The sequence below is a fragment of the Lasioglossum baleicum genome, chromosome 4 (assembly GCF_051020765.1).
Source record: "Lasioglossum baleicum chromosome 4, iyLasBale1, whole genome shotgun sequence".
Classification (NCBI taxonomy): domain Eukaryota; kingdom Metazoa; phylum Arthropoda; class Insecta; order Hymenoptera; family Halictidae; genus Lasioglossum; species Lasioglossum baleicum.
In genome coordinates, this window is record NC_134932.1 from 7,032,695 (window position 1) to 7,053,842 (window position 21,148).

At 41.2% G+C, this 21,148-nt stretch overlaps 1 protein-coding gene across 8 annotated transcripts in view; it reads right to left on the reverse strand.

Annotated features, from left to right (window-relative positions):
* The window catches only part of LOC143207827 (uncharacterized), a 228,520-nt gene that overhangs the window by 22,359 nt on the left and 185,013 nt on the right, over positions 1 to 21,148 (reverse strand). Inside the window, exon 1 of one of the 8 annotated variants that reach the window (XM_076421645.1) lies at positions 5,062 to 16,861. The exons of the other annotated variants lie outside the window; for them this stretch is intronic. The gene's annotated coding sequence lies outside the window, so the exon portion shown is untranslated. Of the gene's footprint in view, positions 1 to 5,061; positions 16,862 to 21,148 lie in introns of those variants that run through there. 8 annotated transcript variants of the gene reach the window in all.

A 21,148-nucleotide genomic window follows, 5' to 3' on the forward strand; every position in this document is an offset into this window, starting at 1 on the left:
ATATTGGGGGGTCGCAATTGCGGAGGAAATAGAAAAGGTCACGATTTTTAAATTTTTTATCTGTGTCTGTAATGAAAATTTAAAACATGTATATTGTAAATCTAATTGTAAGTTAGTTCTATACATGTACAAAGTTTCATTGAAATCGGTTGACGCATAAAAAAGCTATGGGCATTGTAAGATGTAGAAATCATTGAATTTAAGGTTTGCAATTCATTTAATTCGCAGATTCTTACAATTTTTGCTATTTTCAATCAATTATATTTCATAAGAACCTTGATCGAATTCGATGAAACTTTGTACATGTATAGAACTGACTTAGCTTTGCAAAATAGATGTTTTAAACTTTTATTACAGTCACAGATAAAAAATTTAAAAATTGTGACCTTTACTTTTTCCTCCGCAATTGCGACCAATAACAATTTTTTTATGTGCACATGTGTAGATCTAGACTTCATACATACAAATTCTTGCATTTTCGGGTTGTTCAACGCGGATCATTGAATTCGGAAGCTCTTCGCGCAGGTCTACACGCAGATCCAAGATAAATTGATCGCAAAGAAACAACAGAGGTGTCGTATAATGGGCCCAAGATCCAGAAAATCTTCCGAGGGAACTGCTTTCCATACGCAACAACCTTGATATTTGACGATGCACTATCTCGCGACGTTGATTGACGGCTCATTATACCGTACGCGGTTGGAGCATCCACGGTTGGCCGTGCTGAAATTCAGCGGATTCAAGGCCGGCGGAATTCATCATCCAGCGGCGTCTGTTATGAAAGCGGTCCAACAGTTATTAAAAAATTTCCATAATGTGCATCGCGGGCCGGGATTTACGATTTCAGCCCTATTAAATCCCGCCTCGTCTATTCGGCGGTTTCGAGCTGTGGGTAAACGAGAGGACGACGAGACGTGAAGAGCTGAGAGAGACAGAGAGAGCCGAGCGAGTGAGGGATGAGAGAAACGCGAAAGAGAGTGGTTAATTAACGAGTTTCGAGATATTAGAGCGATCAGGGTCGAACGGAAGTCCCCGGTAATTGCGTACAATGGCTCCCGCGCATGAGATCGAGTCCACGGATTGGTTGCTTTCTAGCCGAACGAGACAGAAGAGGCGCCCGGAGCTCGCGACACCGGAATAATTTTTCAACGAAGCTTAATTGCACCGGACGGCCGACGCGGATCAGCTCGGATTAAACGCGGAGCCAATCAATCCGGCTTGTACTCGTCAAAATCGAATCGAACTTCGTACGAGCGCCGCTCTCAACTTTTACTTTGTCTCCAATTTGGTCAGATCGAATAGTGAATGGAGTCTTTCGACGTTAAGTGTCCCGTTTCAGTAATACGCTGCTCTTTGTTGACGCCGCGCGTGATCAAGATAATCTCCATCGCTACGTGTTTCGGGTTTTATGGAATTGTATTAGGCTGGCTCGAAAGTTCGTTTCGTTCTCGATGAACAACGCGATCGGAATAGTTTTTGTAAATTTATTTAGCAACACAGCGGTTCCAGCAATTTCGGAGGCTCCACTCTGAACTCGATTGCCATGGAAATTCGTTCTACGACATAATTCTCCATTTATTCCGATGTAATTCTACGTACTGGGAATACATTCTCTTAACCAGATGAGTAGTTATCCTCGAGCAGTTCGTATTCTAGCAATCTAAAGTTCGGATACAACATCTGCATGTCTACCGAGGTGAATATCGGGGAGCTTCTACGTTCTACCCTCGATCAGTCCTAGTGTCCCGGCAGATTGGATTGAACCGAAATTTTCGGTATGCCACATCGAGATTGAGATTGTTTCTGGCGTAAGTCCATCTTCGAGTTAATAACGCTCTCTTGAATGCCAATGTCTCTCCCTTAATTAAAATTTCGATGCTTACGGAATTATAGCTCGTCGCAGGGAAAATTAAGTTTTAGATGGCGGGAATTAATCGAAAAGTTGTAACGTAGAAATTAATTTGCTGGTTTTGGTGCACGTTTTAAACTGGAAACAAGTGAAGTTAGAGAATTACGAGTATGAATAAAACTAAATTACGACTGCATTATCTTGTCGAGCCTTTTAAAATTGTTTTCATGACTTTGTTCTGCTAAATACGTAAATCCTGTACTCTACGGCTCAATTAATGCCTAAACTCGAACTGTTTGAAATAGTGACATGCGGCGTTTTTCCTTACAACAGCAGATGTATGCTTCGAAAAAGCAGTTAAACGTGAAGTCGGAGAGAACTCGATTTGCATAAATGGCCGCGGTCTGGTAATGGGGCGTTAGTGGCCTAGAAAATAGAGCCACGAAAATACATTTGATGCCGGGTCTATTTTTATACATCGGCGATTTCTAGGCTTTATTCTCACCATTGTTCTTAGCCGGCGCGGCTCGCCCCGTTGGAAATTTAATACAAATAGTTACTTTTCCCACGGATAATTGCCGCGCGGCAACGGGAATTCCATTTATCGGCGGGGCCACGCATGCATTTGCATAGGAAGTTTACGAGTTTCCATTAATCCCTCCTTCCATCCGAAGCTACCCCTACTAAAAGGGTAGTTAATCGAGTATTAATATTAATCCCGTAAACGGGTCCTGTTCCACGGCGATTATGCGAGCAAAAATTGCGGGCGACGTCGTAATGGACTTCTGCTGTTCCAAAAATTAATAAAATTCCATGGCCAGTGTTTTGTAAGGGACAGTTCGATTAACCATTCGAAACAGGGTAGTTTAACCCCTTTCGACTGCAAAGGTCACACATAATTTCAAGCTAAACATGTATTTTAGCATTCTCGGTCTTTACAATCAGAATTTTCAACCAAAAAATTGGAAACAATCCTGTAGATCATTTCTACAATTTTTGTATGCGTTTAAACACACCATTTCAACCCTTAACCACCTCCTTATATATTTTGCTGACATTTTAGTTATTTATTTACTCTGCGGAAACTTCCTGAAGTTCTGATCACTTTAAACTAGACTAGACCGCATACTTAATTCATTTATATACAAAAATGAGTAGTTCAAAGGCAAAATGGTAAAACATTTCAAGATTTTCAATTTATTAAAATGACTAGAAAACGAAAAAAACAGATTGCAGATGAAATAAAATAACAAACAAACGAAGTGTGAAATTTGAACAAGTCGGTGTCGAAATAAAACATTCAGATTACAGTTGGATGGTGAGGTGGCGAGAGAAAAAGGCGTGATCGGGGCTAATAGAGTTAGTGGATCAACTTGTACAGAGTTCATTTCCCAACAGGCCACATGGTTTAAGGACCAACCACCACGATGGAAAATATTTGGGTGCATTACAGTGCATCCAACGACTGGAACAGCCAGCTTAATTGCCAGCGTGCAATTGCTCTGGTTTCGGAGGTGCAATCGGTATGCTAATTAGATTACTATTAGGTTCCTTTCGCTTCTCCGCACACCTCGGTGTCCTTCGTTTCTCTTCTCACTTTTTTCTCGCGCTTTTCCATCGCAGACGTCCACCCTCCTCGCCATAAATTTATTTATCGCGTCGGAGAGCCACCCTCTTTGTTTTTATTCCAGGGACGATTAACGCCGGTTATTATCGCGACGATTATGCGTGGATCCGTTCGGGAGGGAAGAAGCTCGTCGAGCTCGCCGGCGTTTCCGTGAATTTTTGCTTAATCTTTCCTTCAGGAAATTAACAGCGCGCAAATATGGCACCGGGGATGCTCCGGCGAAAGTGTGCGAGGAGACGAGCGGCGTTTAATTTAGTCAAATAGCACTTGGGATTTAAAATGGTTCCCCATTTCGTTGAAGCTACGATCGAGAAATGATTTTTTTTTTGTTAAAATTCTGGGGACAATTTAATAAAGAAGATTTCAGCGGGATAATTTCATCAAAACAATGATGAAACAGAGAAAACTTGGACGAAACTTTTTCGGAGGAGAAATCATGAAATATATGATTAAATCTGAATGTTTTTGTACGGAAAGCTAAAAAACATTCAAAAAGGTCAGAGAAGTTAGTGGGTCACTCTTTCGCGAGAATATTTAGAGGAAGGTTAACAAAGTGGCGGCGAAGTGGCACGACGGAAGGGACTAATGAAATTGGGGGAAATTGACCGCGGAAAAGGTAGCTGCGACGTGGTCGGAAGTTTTTAAGTTTCGTTCATTCAACTTTTTCAATTTTCGAGGAGAGTGCAGAGCCGTGTCCGATGCATCGTTCCTCAGCTTGTCGAAGCAGGTATGCCTCGAACTTTTATCGTGTAGGTTGGAACGTTTGGTCTTTGAGAGCGTTCGCAGCTATGCAAAACAGAAACTTCGTTACATTGTCGTAAATTCTTCTTTCCAAATTTCAATCTCCTGCTGCTTTCTCAGCGGAAAAGAGAAGGCGACGCGAGAGAGAAGAAAATTGTACAATGAAATGTAAACGACGCGGAATTGAGCGTGTAATAAAGTGTGCGCGTCGAAACTCTACTATAAATCCGAAACGAAATCGGTACTCATTAAATTATTCTGTTCCTCTAGATTGAAAATAATATTAAATTTCACTTGCTCAATGCATAAAATCCGCAGCCTAGCAATAATTTATTTTCAAACAGTATTCTTAGAAGTTTCTACGTCTTGTTTCTCGTCTCCAGTCTAATGCCATCGTGCAAATGCTAATTTCCTTTCGATCGTAGGTGTTCAGTATTTAAATATTGGTTTGAAGGAGGATCTGTCTTTCTCTTCCGTTGTTTAACTAGTAAATCGTTCCAGTTTTCTCCCGATCATACGATTTCACTAATATTTCCACGACTGCGGATTGCATTAATATTCCCGCGATCGAGACTTTCACTAATATTTCTGTAACCGCAAATCTCTAACCTGTCTTGGCTTTTCAATTGCTGTCACTATTGAACAATTTATATTGAGAAATTCTATTGGATCTTCGACTTCGAAGACAATTAAAAAATTGCCTGTGAGCAATTAATTTGTACTAACAAACTACAATACATTCCTAGTCTGAACGGATTATTAGTCGTCCGCCAGGTGATTGAATATTCACAAAACTGCCATCTGGTTTTCCTCGGTCGTTTAGTAAACGAGGGGATCAACTTACGGAAGCGAACGGACGGATTCCTGACAATTTCCCTTGCATCGGACGGTTTGTTTGCAAGCCAGCTGTTTTCCTTGGCGCGTATTTCAGGGTGTACCGACAACTCGGCTAGACGGTACACGCGTTACTGACTCACTTCGCCGTGAAACAGCGCTGACGTTTCGTCGAGAACAGCCGTCGTAACTTATGCGAGCCCGCGATTCACCTGCCCCGTGACTCACGCTTCCAGAAAACAGCTTCCGCGCTGCTGAATCGCCGATCCTCCAGCCCAGATTTCGCGAATTAATCCCCGCTGCAAACACCAGCCCGTACTTGCCGACGATGCTTCGCGAGAATTCGTTTCCAGCACCTCCGCGGCCGGAAGTGGCCCCATTTTTTCGCATAAGCTCCGGCCCCGGATTTAGACTACTCGAGGAGATCGCGCGAGAAGAAATCCCCAAGGTAAACGCGAGATAACGTTCGCCGAAAATGCTCGAAGGGGCTCCGCGCGAGTTTGCTTTTCTATTCTGTGCACACCTCAATTAATTAATGTCCTAGAAATGCATCTTTAAGAATGCTCTACAAAATAGACAGTTCAGTATTCAATAGAGATCTTCTCCATTTTCGTTTTCAATTTACAGGAAGAGAAACTACTTGCAGAGAGTCTAATACAGCTAGTCACCAGATGGTATGGAACTTTCTGTTAGTGAAAAATGACGTACGCTGCTGACTCATCAAGATCAAGGTTTCAAGTGTCGCTTTCTCTGCCATCTTCGAAATGGGTATTGAAAAACACTTCAGATTAGGATCCGTTCCCACGCGAATTTCTAATTAATATCAAATTAGAGACAAATATTGCAAAGTGAAAAGAATCGGTGAACTCTTTCTCAACAACTTTCTTCTACCATTGTTACTCGCTCTGGTGAGCAAGTTTCTTCTTCAAACATACTTTAAATTCCTTTTTAAATACGATTTAAGCAATGCGTTTATTTACGCGAGAATAATTGTAATTAAAATAGAGAATGAGTTTAAGGAACATTTGATTTCGAACAGCGTTGCAATGGAAAAGGTGGCATAAACTGGCATCAGGGCGAGGGTTGAAGGAAACGGGAACCGTAATCGGTAGTGTAAAATTGAGATAATGGCAGAGGAAAAGCCGAGGGAGGCTTGTGCAAAGATTTTTCCAACGAAATGAGCGTCTTCTGATGGACGCGCGACCAGAATCCGCCTTGCGGATAGCTGAGACATAAGAGGGCTCTGCCACGAACGAATTCCTCGGCCGACCTCTTAATTTGCAATTGCACAAGCCTTTCATTGACTGAGTCAAGTGAATGACTCACCGGCTTTGAGATATTAATTAATCGTGCTACTTCTCGCCTTCGTACTACTATCTTCTTACTTTCTAGCTGGTCGACTCGGCTCGGGGAGATGTGGTACATTGTGCTCGCGAGTAGATTCACGTCAATATGCGTTTGGAGTTCGCCATTATTCGAAGGGAATTATTCGTTCTTTCTTCGCTTTCTTGTTCGCGTGCTAGCTATTATTACATGTAGCTGTGCTGAACCAATCTTGGTAGTATGTATTAGGTGTGCAAATAAGTTCCTTCCCGTTTTTTTCTACGATCATAACTTCTGACTGAATTCGAATTACTTCCCGATTTTGGTGTCATCTGAAAGAGCGTTCTTTTAGTTTTAAGAAGAGTCGTGACGAGCGCTCTAAGAGTTTCCAGTCCTATGCAACAATTTCAAGCAATATGTCGTGCCAGAAGCATCATTTGCGCCACTCTTTGCATTCCAGCTTAGGAACTCAGATGTCGAAGCTACTGAAATGGTTTGTGCGGCACTGGAAAAGAACACTGTATCTTACAGAACTTGCAAAAAGTGGTACCAAAGATTTACAGGCAGAAATTTTAATTTGGAAGTCGACGATCGTTCAGGTGCACCGAGAAAGTTCGATGGCGGTGAGTTAGAGGAATTGCTCAACGAAAATCTGTCCCAGACGCGAGAAGTACTGGCAGAAAGATTGGGAGTTACCAGACAAGATTTTATTACACAAAAAGTAATATATTATAAGTAATAAAATCTTGAATTTGGAAAATATAATAATACTACTTATCTCTTGTGCACATTCGTTCTTCGTTTCTTACAATAACATTCTTTTGTTTTAGAAAATCCGTAGTGTGTGTCCCTTATATTGTAATTTGATTTTTACCTTATTAGCTTTTCCTCTACGAAAGATGTTAAATATTTAAAGTGAAGAGATTCTTATAGAATAAAATAAAATAGTCCCCTTTAGTCCTCTGTAGTGTTCAAATCAATATCTTTCCAAGTTCTTTGATGTTCGATGAACGAATAAATGAAATGTGGGTCGGAGCTGACCCTGCTCCGATTTTCGCATCCACCCCTTTTGTGCGACTATTAAAGGAAACCGTTAAGAAAGATATATACAATCGGGCTCGGAGGCAATTCTCTCAATCGCCTCGGTCCGCTACGAAATAGGAAAAATCCATCGTGAGCCGGGATAGAAATCGCGGCAATTAGAGAAATAATTGGCAATTAATCAGGGGGGTGCCCAGCCAAAGAAAAAGAATTCAAGAACGAAACGGAGTACGAGGGGAGGGGAACGAAGTCGCTCGCGCTCTAAATTCCTTGTGATTTCGTTCAGTCGTTATCACGCAACTTCTCCAATTACACGAATGACGGCTCATTAAGTCACGTTACGCTCGACGACCCGATAATTAACTGACGCAATCGTTCTGATCGCGTTTTGAACCGCGTTGTTGACGTTACGGCCGCGGCTCCGCATAGAGAAAGATGAGAATCGAATCGGGGGAACGGCTCTCGTTCGGGGAACAATGGTAGAAAATTAGTGATTTCAGATTGGATAACGTAAAAACGTCACTGGACGATTGTATACAACCTGTAATTTCGGTTCGTTAACCTATTTTGACGGTAAAATGTGTTACCTGGTCTCGTCGGTGTTACACAATATCTACGCGTATATTTTGCGTACGTTCCTGTCTACTTTTTTCTTTATTTAAAGAGTTATCCGCAACAAAGATAAATTGATAGAGTAAATTGTATGCTCAGTTTAAAATGATTTGTCATGGATATTAGAAGTTCCACGAGAATATCGAATTCCCTCTTCGACTCTATCATTTTATACGAGCCATACTTACTCTGACCGACAGTCTCCGTTTCCTATATCGCCCCGAGAAAAAACAGTCGGCGGTCCATCAAAAGGGGTTCGGTAGAGCATCAACGGGTGCGAACTCCGCGAAACTAATAATTCACGGCCGGCAGTGGAACGACGAAATAGATTTATCACGTTCGCGAGCGGATCGGATTCACCCTGGCGCTTTATCATTTATTATTGGAAATTCTGTCGCCCCTGTCGGCCGAAGGAGCGAAGCGAACACTTTATTCGGGAAGCTGATTCGCGTTAAAGCCGAGAGACCGTTCTGGATCTCTCCTTTAAAGCTGTCTCTTCTAAATAGACTATCCGAACATAATTGCTAGATAGACAGTAGGACTAGACAACTAGGAAAATAAAAATTGTCTGCATCAATTGTAAGAATCGTAAATCAACAACTCACCAACAATAACGCTAATATTAAACAATATGTGAGCACAGTGTGTGGCACGAGAAACACATGACGTATCCTTTGTACGTCAAGAGGTTAATTTTGTACATTCTTCTTTCGAAAATGAGGAAATAAGGTAAGCAGCAATAAGGTCAAAGATGATAATACTATTCGGACAGGATCAAATTGACACAAAGTACTAACGAGGGTTAAAGTAATCACTAGACTGCGGATCTTTATGCAAAATAAAAAATATCTGCATCGATTCCAAGACACAGAAGCTGAATACAAATTTCTTTCTTCTTTTAATTATTTTACTAAACTGGAATTAATATGTTGATGTTCTTAAATTTTTTAGATATGTTCACTGCTTTAAATTGTACATAACGATTTTTGTTATAAATGCATAAAATCCGCAGTCCAGTAATCATCGATCGAAATAAATTTAATTAACCAGCGTGTGACGTATAGCCGGGTTTCGCGTACAATCCCCAAAAATCTATACAACGAAAGTGAAAAATATTGCCGTATAATATCATGCGTGTAACCACCTGTTGTTCGAGACTGGACGAGATTCGCGCGACACATACCCAGACAGAGAAAGTTGAAAATTTATGAATTAGGAAATGTCGAAGTCAATGTAGTATAATCATTGTTAGATAATTTCTGCGGCCAGAAATGTGAGTCACGCCGCTACAAGCCCATCTATAAATACAAAATGATGCGAAATCACGTCAGCTCGGTTATAGATTTTTACAGACACAGTTACGTCATCTGTCGCGAATGTATTACATACCAGTTTGTGACTTGATAGTAATCTCGCGATGGGTCACGCTCGCATAAATAATAAATATTGGAGACGATTCCCGGGAAAGCTTGATACATAAAACGATATCTGTGTTTGTCCAGATAAGGCTGCCAAGAATAACGAGATTTTATTGCATCCCTTCCGACGATCGGAAGTGTTACCAACGTAGGAACATCAATTTCTCCTCATTGCGGCTCGGGAATACCACTCGACCAATTTCCTTCGCTATCCTGGGACTCGACCGATAATTACCTTTTTTCTCTCTCTCTCACTCACTCACTCTTTCTCTCACTCTCTCTCTCTCGTGAGATAGAGATGAACAGGGGATTAGAGAGGAGAATAAGTGGCGAGAGGGAGGCAGAAGGTAACGTTTGGTCAGATGGGGTTCGACTCTTGCCAAGCTCGAGGCCGCATTGCAGATGCACGTGCAGCCTCTATACGGATTTTCGATTTCATTTACTTTGTTTTCGCGGAACCCCTGCGGTCTGGGCCTCCCCGAGGAAGAGCGAATGGAAACCGGGGGATGATCCTCCACCCCGCGATATGAGAATAGCCCATTGAAACCGTCTGACGTAATTCCACCATAACAATGCGGTAACCTAGCTCTCGCTTCCGTCGTTTTTCGAACTGTATCACAGATGTACATTAGAAGATTAATGAGTTTATCATTGAACTAGGCTGACCTATCTATGTAGTGAACACTCGAGCTGCAGGTCTGTTGAAATTGGCAAATATTTTTAATTTTCTGGCTGCGCTATTTCCACAAGAAGGCTGTGTCAAAATCATTATTATTGCTTAACATGAAATAACAGGTTCATCGATACAGATGTTTGAATATGATAATTATTTCATCATCATAAATTAATACACAAGACTATCAATATGGTGATTCATTTAATATAAGTGTCTTCTCAACTGATTTGTTTCTAACTAGGCTGACCTATCCAGCGAACACTCGAGCTGCAGGTCTGTTGAAATTGGCAAATATTTTTAATTTTCTGGCTGCGCGCTATTTCCACAAGAAGGCTGTGTCAAAATCATTATTATTGCTTAACATGAAATAACAGGTTCATCGATACAGAGAGGTTTGAATATGATAATTATTTCATCATCATAAATCAACACACAAGACTATCAATATGGTGGTTCATTTAATACACGTGTCTTCCCAAGTGATTTGTTTCTATGATTTTTTGTGAGACTTTTGCCAACATTTTTGGATCATATTTACTTTTTCTACGAATTCTGATACGGTGTTGGGATCTTAATGGAGTATACCTAGCGAGGATAAATTCGTCGCAAACATCGTGCACATCTCTTTCACCTACAGTGACTCCCACGAATATATTCGGACACTCTTAAAAAGAACATAACTTTTTTAATACTGGAATATACGATTTGAAATTTTTGGAGAAGTTAGAACAATTGGTTTGCTACACAACGTGAGAAAAATTTTTGGAAAAAACTGCGAGTTGTCGGAATTGCAGAGAAAATACTGAAAGTTGAATTTTCCAACTTCTTTATGTGGGCTTATATGGAAAATTTAGAAAACACGTTTCGTAGATCTGTATCAATTAAATATATTCTGAATATAATGAGCTACAAACGTTTAAAGATGGTAAAAATTGCAGTTTTTCACGATTTTCGGCCTCCAACTTAAGTAATTCCAAGGATTCTTACATCTTTCAATGCCTGTCGTTTCTACAAAATGTATTTTTTAAAATTTCAATATAGGCCCGCATAAAAAAGTTCTAAAATGCAACTTTTAGTATTTTTTTCTTCAATTCCGATCAAATGCAATTTTTGAAAAAATTTCTTTTCACCTCCTGTAGTAAACTAATTGCTCTAGCTTCCCAAAAAAAAGTTCAAATAGTATAGAACAATATTTAAAAAGTTATCGTCTTTTTCAGAGCGTCCGAATATTAATCCGAGTCACTAGCGAGGATCTCTTTCATCTATGTCAAGACATTACTGCAATTCATTGCCGTCGGATGGTAGCTAAACTGAGGGTCGAAGGGGTTGGGTTGATCGACCATTAGAATGCCCAGTCTGTATCCCCTGTCTTCGCCACGGGTCAGGTCTCCACACCCATTTTCTGGTTGCATCCTAGGACGCACCCTCGAACACCACTATTTCCGATACAGGAGCAGGCCACGCGTGTCACCGTAGATTAACGATTCGGCCCGGCGACACGTGCATGACCTATCGGTTTCCGGCGACGACGGCCCACGGACGTGTTGTTAATTAATTTTCGCAAGGACGTCTCGAAATTTAGAGCCGTCGACCCACGTACTCGAAGACTCTGTCACAGGTTGGGGATTTAAAAATGGGCTCGTTCGGATCGCTCTAACAATAGATTGTCACGGACCGTGCGAGATTCGTCGTGTGTACGATAGGAGATGAAGTTCATCCATAGTCAGATCATCTTCTTAGTAAACTGTATTACTGTGCTATTGTAAAATCGTCTAGTAGATTCTATAAAAGAGTAGTAGATCTAGCAGATGAGTGCACGAGAATGTTCGATTTTTATACAGGTTGAATCACGAATCGTGATCAGTAGAGATTACTCTGTTATTAGTAGTCCAATCGAAAAGATTTTTATCAGGTATAACATGGTTTCAAGAGAGCTTTCACGTGATTATAGCAAAAATTTTTCGTGAACTCTTTTTTTTATAATTTTTCAAGGTCACCTTCATTTTTTTGCAAATACACCTATAATTTCTTTACGCCTATTTGTTAGAGGATTTCAAGGCGAATTCGGAAACGTATCATAACATTTAAAAAAATTGCAGAACAATTGCAAAAAATTGCTTTTCTAATTTTTTTTACACAAAATTTGCTGTAAACATGTGAAAGTTCTTTTGAAACCATGTATACGTGATAAAAACATTTTAAAACAGCTAATAACAGAGTAATCTCTACTGATCACGATTCGTGATTCATCCTGTATAGTATTTAAGATTTACGCAGTTGTATTAATACGAAAAGAATTTCATTGTACTATATCGGACCTGTTACTGTGCATGTACTATATTCTGGATAGTTCTGTTCATTAAAGGTGCTTATAATTTCCAATGCAATAATAACTGTTTGTACAGTGGAAAATTACCACATCCAAGACAAATAAGGTTCCCGATGGAGGTCATTTCCCGGCAATATGAATTCTATGGAAGTAATAGTATTTGTTAATGACATTTGAGAGCAATGTGCTCGGTAATTAATGCTCTGAATTGATTCATGGTGGTCAATATTTACAATCCCCCTTGGAATACACAGCAAACATTGCCACGCACAATGTTGCCAATTATGGTCGAAAAAGGCCGTGTTACAGAAATCCCAATGTTCGCATACCTTTAATGCGTTGCACGGTGAAAATTATTTCAACAAACAATTGCCATAGTTCGTTCAACGAAGTGTACCCTACATTTTTTTATTACTTTTCTCCTGTTCGTAACTTCGTATAGTACAATATCAACAAAGTTATCGTTTCTTTTAAAGCGTCCGAATATTAATTCGAGTAACTTTATGTCTGGTGCGATGGCAGATGCTACGATATAAATATAAAGATAGATTTAAAAATCTATAACAAAATCTCATTTTTTATTTATGTGTTTAAACAGTGTTTAAATTATTTTACAACCCCATTAATGTAGGTCTAATATCAATAGGAGATTTTCTACATGAGAACGGATTAATCATGTTTACATGACTTCTTATGGGAAAGGTTGGTTTGGTATACGTCCTATTCGGTACAAGTCCAAACATCAGGAACGGATTAAGGTCGACGTACCACTCTATGTCTGTAAAAAGATCAGTCTGGGAAGGTTTTACGAATATACCGTGTATTCGTGACGGGTCAGCAAGGTGCTAATGGTTTCGTCGTCTATTTTGAGCATTGAAGGAGTTCTGGAACTATAGATGGCGCCGAACTAATTTCCACGGCTAATAACCAAAAAACACCAGCAAAACCATCGAATGCCGAACGGCAATTTCTTGCCGGCAGCAAGCTGTCAGCCTTGTAACTCACGGAAGTTCTGCGACGTAATAACAATCGCGTAGACGAAGTTTCCCAACCGAGGACCGGCGGCCACGTATGGCACGCCCGGACGATGATGAGAGGAATAACTCATTAGCTTTGTAACATTGCGGCTGCGATACCATCTGAATTATACAGAGAATTACATTAATACCGGAAGACAGGGAGAGTCCCCCAACGACGCGGTGGCGAGGTGATCGCTTACAACGCGAATACATCACCGGAAACGGGGGTAGGGCAGAGGCGGAAGAAGTTCTCGCATAATTTTCGAATAAACTCGAATATTTCTGGTGGCGCCCTTCGTGTAGGGCGACATCGCGGCCAAGTGGGGGGGGGGGGGTGGTGGTTAACGCCACTGTGAGAAGCTCGGCCGCGAGAGTTGTAAATCTTTGAAGCGGCTTTCGCGGGAGTAAAGATTTCCGCGGAGTTCTGCTGCTGCCTCGGCTCCTTATTTCACCTCGGGGCGGCCATCGCGGAAGAAGATAAAAGGGCCAAGTTTAATATTAAGGCAATAAACCCACGCGCAGCCTTGAATTCTTCCTTGAGCAATATATTTTCGGCTATGACATCGTGTTTCACGATAAACGCGCGATTCCCGACCTTGTCTGTCTTTTCCTCGAGATGTTCCGCGGCTGTTTCGAAACCGCTCGCGGAATTCTCGAAACTGGAAGTTCCCGGCTGCGCTGGGATTCGCCCGTAACGCGTTCACGTGTTTACGAGCTTCTCGTGGACTTGTAGTGTGCAGTCGCGTGCAGGATAACTCTTCGAGGCGCGACGAGTCGCTGGTTCTAGACAAATGCGCGCGACGAACACTTAACAGATGCAGATTCGGATGGGTAAATCTTGAAATTCAAGAGGTTTCGACTATTGTGTCGAAGCTTGAAGAGTATTAGCTTATAATCCACAGTTTTATTTATTTATTCGTGTCGTTTTCCATTGAATTTACTGTGGAAGTGTTGGCAAAGCTATGCTTTCGGGGGATTCAGCTTTTAATGAAATTGTACCGACCTTTGCGGTTTGATAGTCGTGGTGTCGTGTCGATCCCGGAATTGAAGGTCGTATCACAACTAGGTTAACGGCGAATGAGTGTAGAATCACACTCCGGAGAACACGTTTCTATATTTGCTATTTTACAAGACTTGGCTTGCTGTCTCCAAGTCAGACTCGGCTGTACTTGGTGTTGTTGATGGTTCGGTAGTAAAAACAGTTCTGCTGATCTTGTTCTGATCACGTAGAAGTTAAGAAAAGCTTGAAGGTAGGAGTGGTCTTGGGAAATTGGATATGATTGGCTGGAGGGTGTGTTTTCAACGGTGGTGGAAGTAGTGGAGAATTAAGAAGAGTAGGAGGTATATTCGGTTACGGGCGGCTACTGTTACGTTAATTTCTTCAGGAGGAAATTATTTTTATCTGCAACCGTCTCATTGAGCGGGCTTTAGGATGTCGATAAATAGCGTCGATCTGACGAGAGACTCCTATGAGGTTCCCTCGCGAGAGTGGAGTAGGCTAGTAGGTTATTGGTAAGTTACTCTCTGGTCTACGTCTACCAGAGCTACTTTTGTTCAGGGGACTCGAAGCAGCTTAATTTTACATCTTATGAGAGCAATACCCTAGAACACTTCTCACGATTGGGTTTATTCATCACCTTAACGACCGATTACTTGATATCGCGTCAAATCAAACACTGGCTGCTTTTAAGAGATAATGTTTATTTTATGGTCATCGGATTTAATGAATTTTCTTTCATCTTTCTCCACTAGATTTCTATAAACAGCCTGGAACATTTATTCCAGAACTAGTCCTAGTTGAGAGTGTTTAATTACTCGAGATGACAAGTCACATTTTGCAGGAACTACGCTGAATTAATAGAAGCCGAGTTTTGCGGACATTTCGAGTAGCACCGCGCGACACAGCAGGCAATTCAAATTCCTTAGAACACCGCTGTCAAACATGTTACGTCATTGCGTGTAAGAGGGTTGGGGGCGGTGGAGGTGACGGTGAATGCAAACCGAAAATCAACGTGAATTGTTTGCGGATATCAACAGAGACTACATACTTGCCGCGCCGGTGCGAGACTCGTGATCGATGCGCCGTATTGACTATTGGCGCAACTGGTAACTAGCCAATTTGCTGCGTTGGTCAGACATCTGATTACCAACAGTAATTAGTGGTGGATTGGTATGCCTGCGTTGACTGTTAGCGGACGTGCAAACTTCGTGTCCCGCGACGCGTAAATACGTGTCGCGGACGGACTTTCGTATGAGCACGAATTTTGCATTCGATCTCTGGTCGCCATTACTGTCGGCTGACAAATATTAATGTCTATCGGTGGCGCGTACAGGCTGCGCAGGAAATTCACAGTCAACTTTCATAGATTCCCTCGAAATAGACAAAAATTTACTTCGAAACTTCTACTTTAAGACAGGATTGTTCCGACTCTGCACCAGCTGATGAAATTTAACTCCGCCCTCGTAGTTCGCTCTTCAAACTCGCATTCATTAAAATTTTACAGAGGAAGATTAACTTTTTCTTTTAGAGAGGAGGTTAGAGAAGCTTGTATTGATATGAATAATTTTACCAAATAAACACGACTGCATTAAAACATATTTCTGTTCATTTGACATTAGTGAAACAGAGAGTAAACATGACTTCAAGGTTCAAAATAAAAAATGGCACGACTGACACAGTTTTATCGAAGCGTCTATTGGGTTGGCAAATAAGTTCGTTCGGTTTTTTTACATTGGAATAAATCACAAAAACCGAACGAACTTAGTTACCAACCCAATATTTGCTCTATTTGATCATGACAAGCATAACGTTACACGGTGTAACCAAGAAAATTTCATCCGTGTCCTAGGACATCGGCGGATTCAGGTATTTCACTGTTCTAACCCATAATCGGAGTCATTTCTCTTAATTAGGGGTTAACCGGCCTTGGCGCGGTTGAAGTTGCCATGTGCCCCCCGCAAATTATACTTCCTCTGATACTTTTTCCGCGTTACCAACCGGAACGAATTGCCTTTTTACGATCCGGGTTGCCGGGCCGTTTACGTTCGGCCGACTATCGGATCCGACTTCGATTTACGTTTTCGCCTTCGCTGCGGGCTTATCCGGGCTGGATCTCAGATTTGCTCTAGGGAATGACTCTGACTGCACTCCTCCGAGGCAAATATCTGTTCATGGTACGAAAATACCTACCTTATTAAAACCGAGTACGCCAAGACCCTTCTGGGAATAGTTCCTTGAACTTTCATCAATTCCCTGGGTAGAGTGTACAGGGTGTACAAAAAGTAATGGTCATAAAATATATAAAAAAACTTTTTAAACACCACGCTTACATGAAAATGCACTAAAAAGGAGAAAATAATTTTTTTCTGGTTCTCCATAAAATACCGAATCCAGTTAAATGATTAATAATATTTTCCCCCAAAATTTTAAGCAACTAGTTCAAAATTTCTTTTGTTATAAAATTAGTGACGGAATAGATAGAAAAATTTAATATAAATTTAAATAAAATCATGACATTAGTGACTATAAAAATAAAAGCGTGGAGCGCTAAACTATATTGAGCGGAGCGCCCACGAAGATTATACATCAATACATATACATAGTTCAGCGCTCCAGGCATTTATCTATAGTCACTAATGTTATGATTTTATTAATTTTATATTAAATTTGTCTATCTATTCCGACATTAATTTTATAACAGAAGAAATTTCAAACTAATTGCTTAAAATTTTTGGGAAAAATGTTATTAATCATTTAACTGGATCCGGTATTTTATGGAGAACCATAAGAAAAATTATTTTCTCCTTTTTAGTGCATTTTCATATAAGTATGGTTTTTAAAAAGTTGTTTTTTTCTGCATTTTCTATATTATTGAAGAAAGGTATTCTACATTAGAGCCGTCCGAAAATTTCAATTGCAGACAGATCAGTACTGCATTCGAGGAGATGAAAGGGAGACGAAGGTCACGACTCGTGGTTCAGAATTTCGCTTTTATCATTTGGCTCGAGCGGGTCGAAAGTTTTCGGGGATCTGCGGCACGTAGGCAGCACGCGTTTCAATTAAATAGCACGGGGGATTTTGCAGATCCCGCCGGTAGATTACATCGCCGGCCACCCTTATCGACGCCCGTTTTACTGGAGCACGATAATCTATAAGCATTTATCGATTAAACGTTCCCTTGGACCAGCACACGCCACTATCGGTCCCCGCGTCGCGCTAAAATAGAGTGTCGCGACACTCGTTGCACGCGGAATGCAGCCCGGCGGCGATGCAAATAAAGGGAACGCGGGATGCAATATGCAACAGCCCACGGTTATTTTCATTCGGCGTCATTTACCGATAATTCGCAGTGCCCTTTTAATTTATTGCGTTGATTTTAATTGGATCACCCGCGACCGCCGCGGAATACTTTTCTGATCGATGAAACAAATTCTTTCCTCTAGTCCGCGTTCTCGCGGAATTACAGAAATATGCAAAGAGATTCGCGCGGGTCGATTAAAAGGAACGGAGGTAATGGTAAACAAAACAGGCGAGAATAGAACGCGCAGCATTATTACCATTTTAACGCTGTTAGTTGTTCATAGCTCGTTAATTATGGTATCAACCTATTAATAAATGCACTTTTTATCTTCTTTCTAAATTTACACGCCGTTGCACGAGTAAATACTAGCTGCTTCACGGTTCACTGGTGCTTTTAAAATGATGCACAGCTGCTTCAAGTTTTGTTTAATGGAATGTAGATACGATTAATAAGCGAACCATAATATGGTCGTATAAATTTACGTTGCAATAGTAATTTGAATCTCCGGAGGCTATGTTTAATATTCTGGGATGAGGATTAAAATGAAGGAAATTGTTGTTGTATGTAGTCTAGTTAATATTTACTTTTTATAGACCCGGCCTAATGAGCAAATCATACGCTGTACAGTTATATTTTACGTGGCAATAGTATCTTGGATTTCTGGATATTATATTTAATATTTAAAGGTGAAGAATTGGAATGGAGGAAGCTGTGCTGCAGTCTAATATACATTTTTTGTAAACACGGTTAATCAGCAGATCAAACGCTGTACAATCGTGTTTTACGTGGCAATAGTACCTTGGATTTCTGGGTATTATATTTAGTATTCGAAGGTGAAGTATTGAAATGGAGGAAATTGTACTGCAGTCTAATATTTACTTTTTATTACAACTGAGAATTCGCGATATCGGAAAGGGAAGTTCCAAAGCATATAACAGAGTTTCATCCGGCCGTTACTAAACATTGTTACTCGGCGAAATAAAAGATATTGCAATTGCTGTATTCACAAAAGTTTATCTCTATGCGTCTATTTACCTGGAGATCGGCTGGTAGCCGAAGCGGTAGAACGAAAAGAAAGAGGTCGTTAATTCCTGTTCGACAAGAACGTCCGCTCCATAATTCAGTCGCGTGGATCGTGAGCCCGATATTACGGAATTAATGCGCCTGTGCGATACACCATATGAAATAACGCGTATTAAATAACCCCGGAGGAATTAAACACCGACGACAGATCGTTAATACAGCCGCGGCCGTGTCTCGAATAATTCTCGCGACACTTGTAATTATCTGACCGCCTTCGGTCGCTTCAAGTGTGCTTTAAATACTTAATCGTTACGAAACGACGGCGCTAGGAGGTTCTATCCTACTTCCCGGTCTCTTCAGTTCGATAATTTAATGAGTATCGTTCGATCATTAGCTTCGTATCGGCGGCGCATGAAATCTGATGTAATCTGTATTCGAGCACGGAGTACCTCGGTCACCAGCGTTTGCCATAAATGCATTAAGACTCACAGTCTACCATCTGAAATAAAGTGAATCCCAACAAAAACATCCTGTAAACAGGAGCCAAATTCCTATGGCCGTAAAAAGTTGCGAGATCAAACAAAATACGGCCAAGTTCGTTAGCTTAGAAATACCTCTCACAATACTGAAAAAAGCGTTTGTAAAAATTAGTTTAAAAGAACGCTATTTAATTTTTAAAGAGTCACATGGAAGCTAAATTATTCAAAGAGTTATAAGCCTCTAAAAAACGGCTAAGTCTTTTCGTGTAAAAGGAGTGTAGTGCGAGAACTTGGCTGATTATTTATCGTCCACGACAAATAAAAACTAACAAGTGTTGCGGATACAATTGATTTCGAAGACGTTCCAAATGTGATTCAATGAATAGACTGCGAATTTATGAATTTAAAAATTTCTAAAGCTTCAAGTTACTCGATAAGTATGTAAATTTAATTTCATAGTTTCAGAAGGTGAAATGTAGGGTGCGTGTTACATTTCATGAACTTTACAGATGGACGTAAACCAATTTGTTGCTTTTTAGTATTTAATATTACTCCTGTACGCTTTTCCTCATTTTCCAGAACCTATAAAATAATATACAGAGGCTGCGATCAATAATTGCTCGACCTCGAGCAATTAATTTTGAAATACCCATCAGAGTCGCGCCACATTTCACAGACGTCAAAACGAATAATCTCTGGAAGGTAATAGCCTCGAGACGGGACTCGTCTAAAGGTTGGCGAACGCGTTCTTAGAAGCCTAAAATTTCAGTTCACTCGGCGGAACGTCCACTTCAGGACTTCTCGTTGGCCGTGCTTTCTGTATTTCACAGTTACGAATCACTTGCAAGTTCTCCGGGTTTAAAGCGAAACGGAGCGATCGTGTTTTATCCCCGTCGTCTGTTCCCGCGTTCTGCCAGTGCCTTCAAAAACATTCTCCGCCACGTTTCGAAGCCGTGGTTAAAAGTCCGACGGCCGTACGTGCCCCGAAATAATCGTGTAACCGAGCGCCGGCTAGGTCCATCCACGGAATTCCCGATCCGGTCACGTGCAACTTCGCTCGAATGCCTAACGATTGTCGTCGCCGGTGCTGCACAGCACGCGAGGCATCGCATTCGTAATGCACGTCGGTCCAGCTCTTTTCGCGTCCACCCCCGACTGCCATTATCCGAAGCTAATGCCAGCCGCGTCTCTCTTTCTTGTTTTCCCGATTATTTCTCGTCCGGCTCCGGGCTGTTTTCGCGTACCCTTCTTGTCACGCCCGCGACAGCCGTTGGTTTCAACTATCGAATCAACCGATGGAATACGGTAGTGCTCGCTGAAATTTCGCTAAATCTGAGACACTCGGAGACCTCCTGTTGGAACGCGTAGACGTATGCACGTGGGACTTTTACTCCACGAATCTCTCGTTCCCGGGCCTGAAGTTTTAATGTTCTAATCTTCTGAGACACTTATCGGAGTCTCTAATTTCATATAAAAGTGCTAGTTGAACGAAACTTTAAATCAATTTCACAATAAAAATATGAAAGAGGACATTAATCCGAAAATTAAACATTTCTTCCAACCTAGAATAATTCTTTGGAGCTTTCTCGAGAAGCTCCCGACTAGTCCGATGAAGGTCGCGCAGCATTTACGATTGCGGGCCGATCATATTCATTATTACGTTCAATTTCGGGATTCCACGAACGCGTTTCACTGCGAGTCTCAAAGAAAAATCAATAGAGAGCGGGCCGCAGGCCAATTCTCTCGTTCGTCGAACCGTGGACGGAATTTCTTTGTCTGTTCCACGGCCAGGTGGGCTAATATTGAAATTCCCTTGTTTGCGAGGCCGTTTGTAGCGACGCGCGACACGAGCATCTTTTCTCCGGCGAGCGCTTTC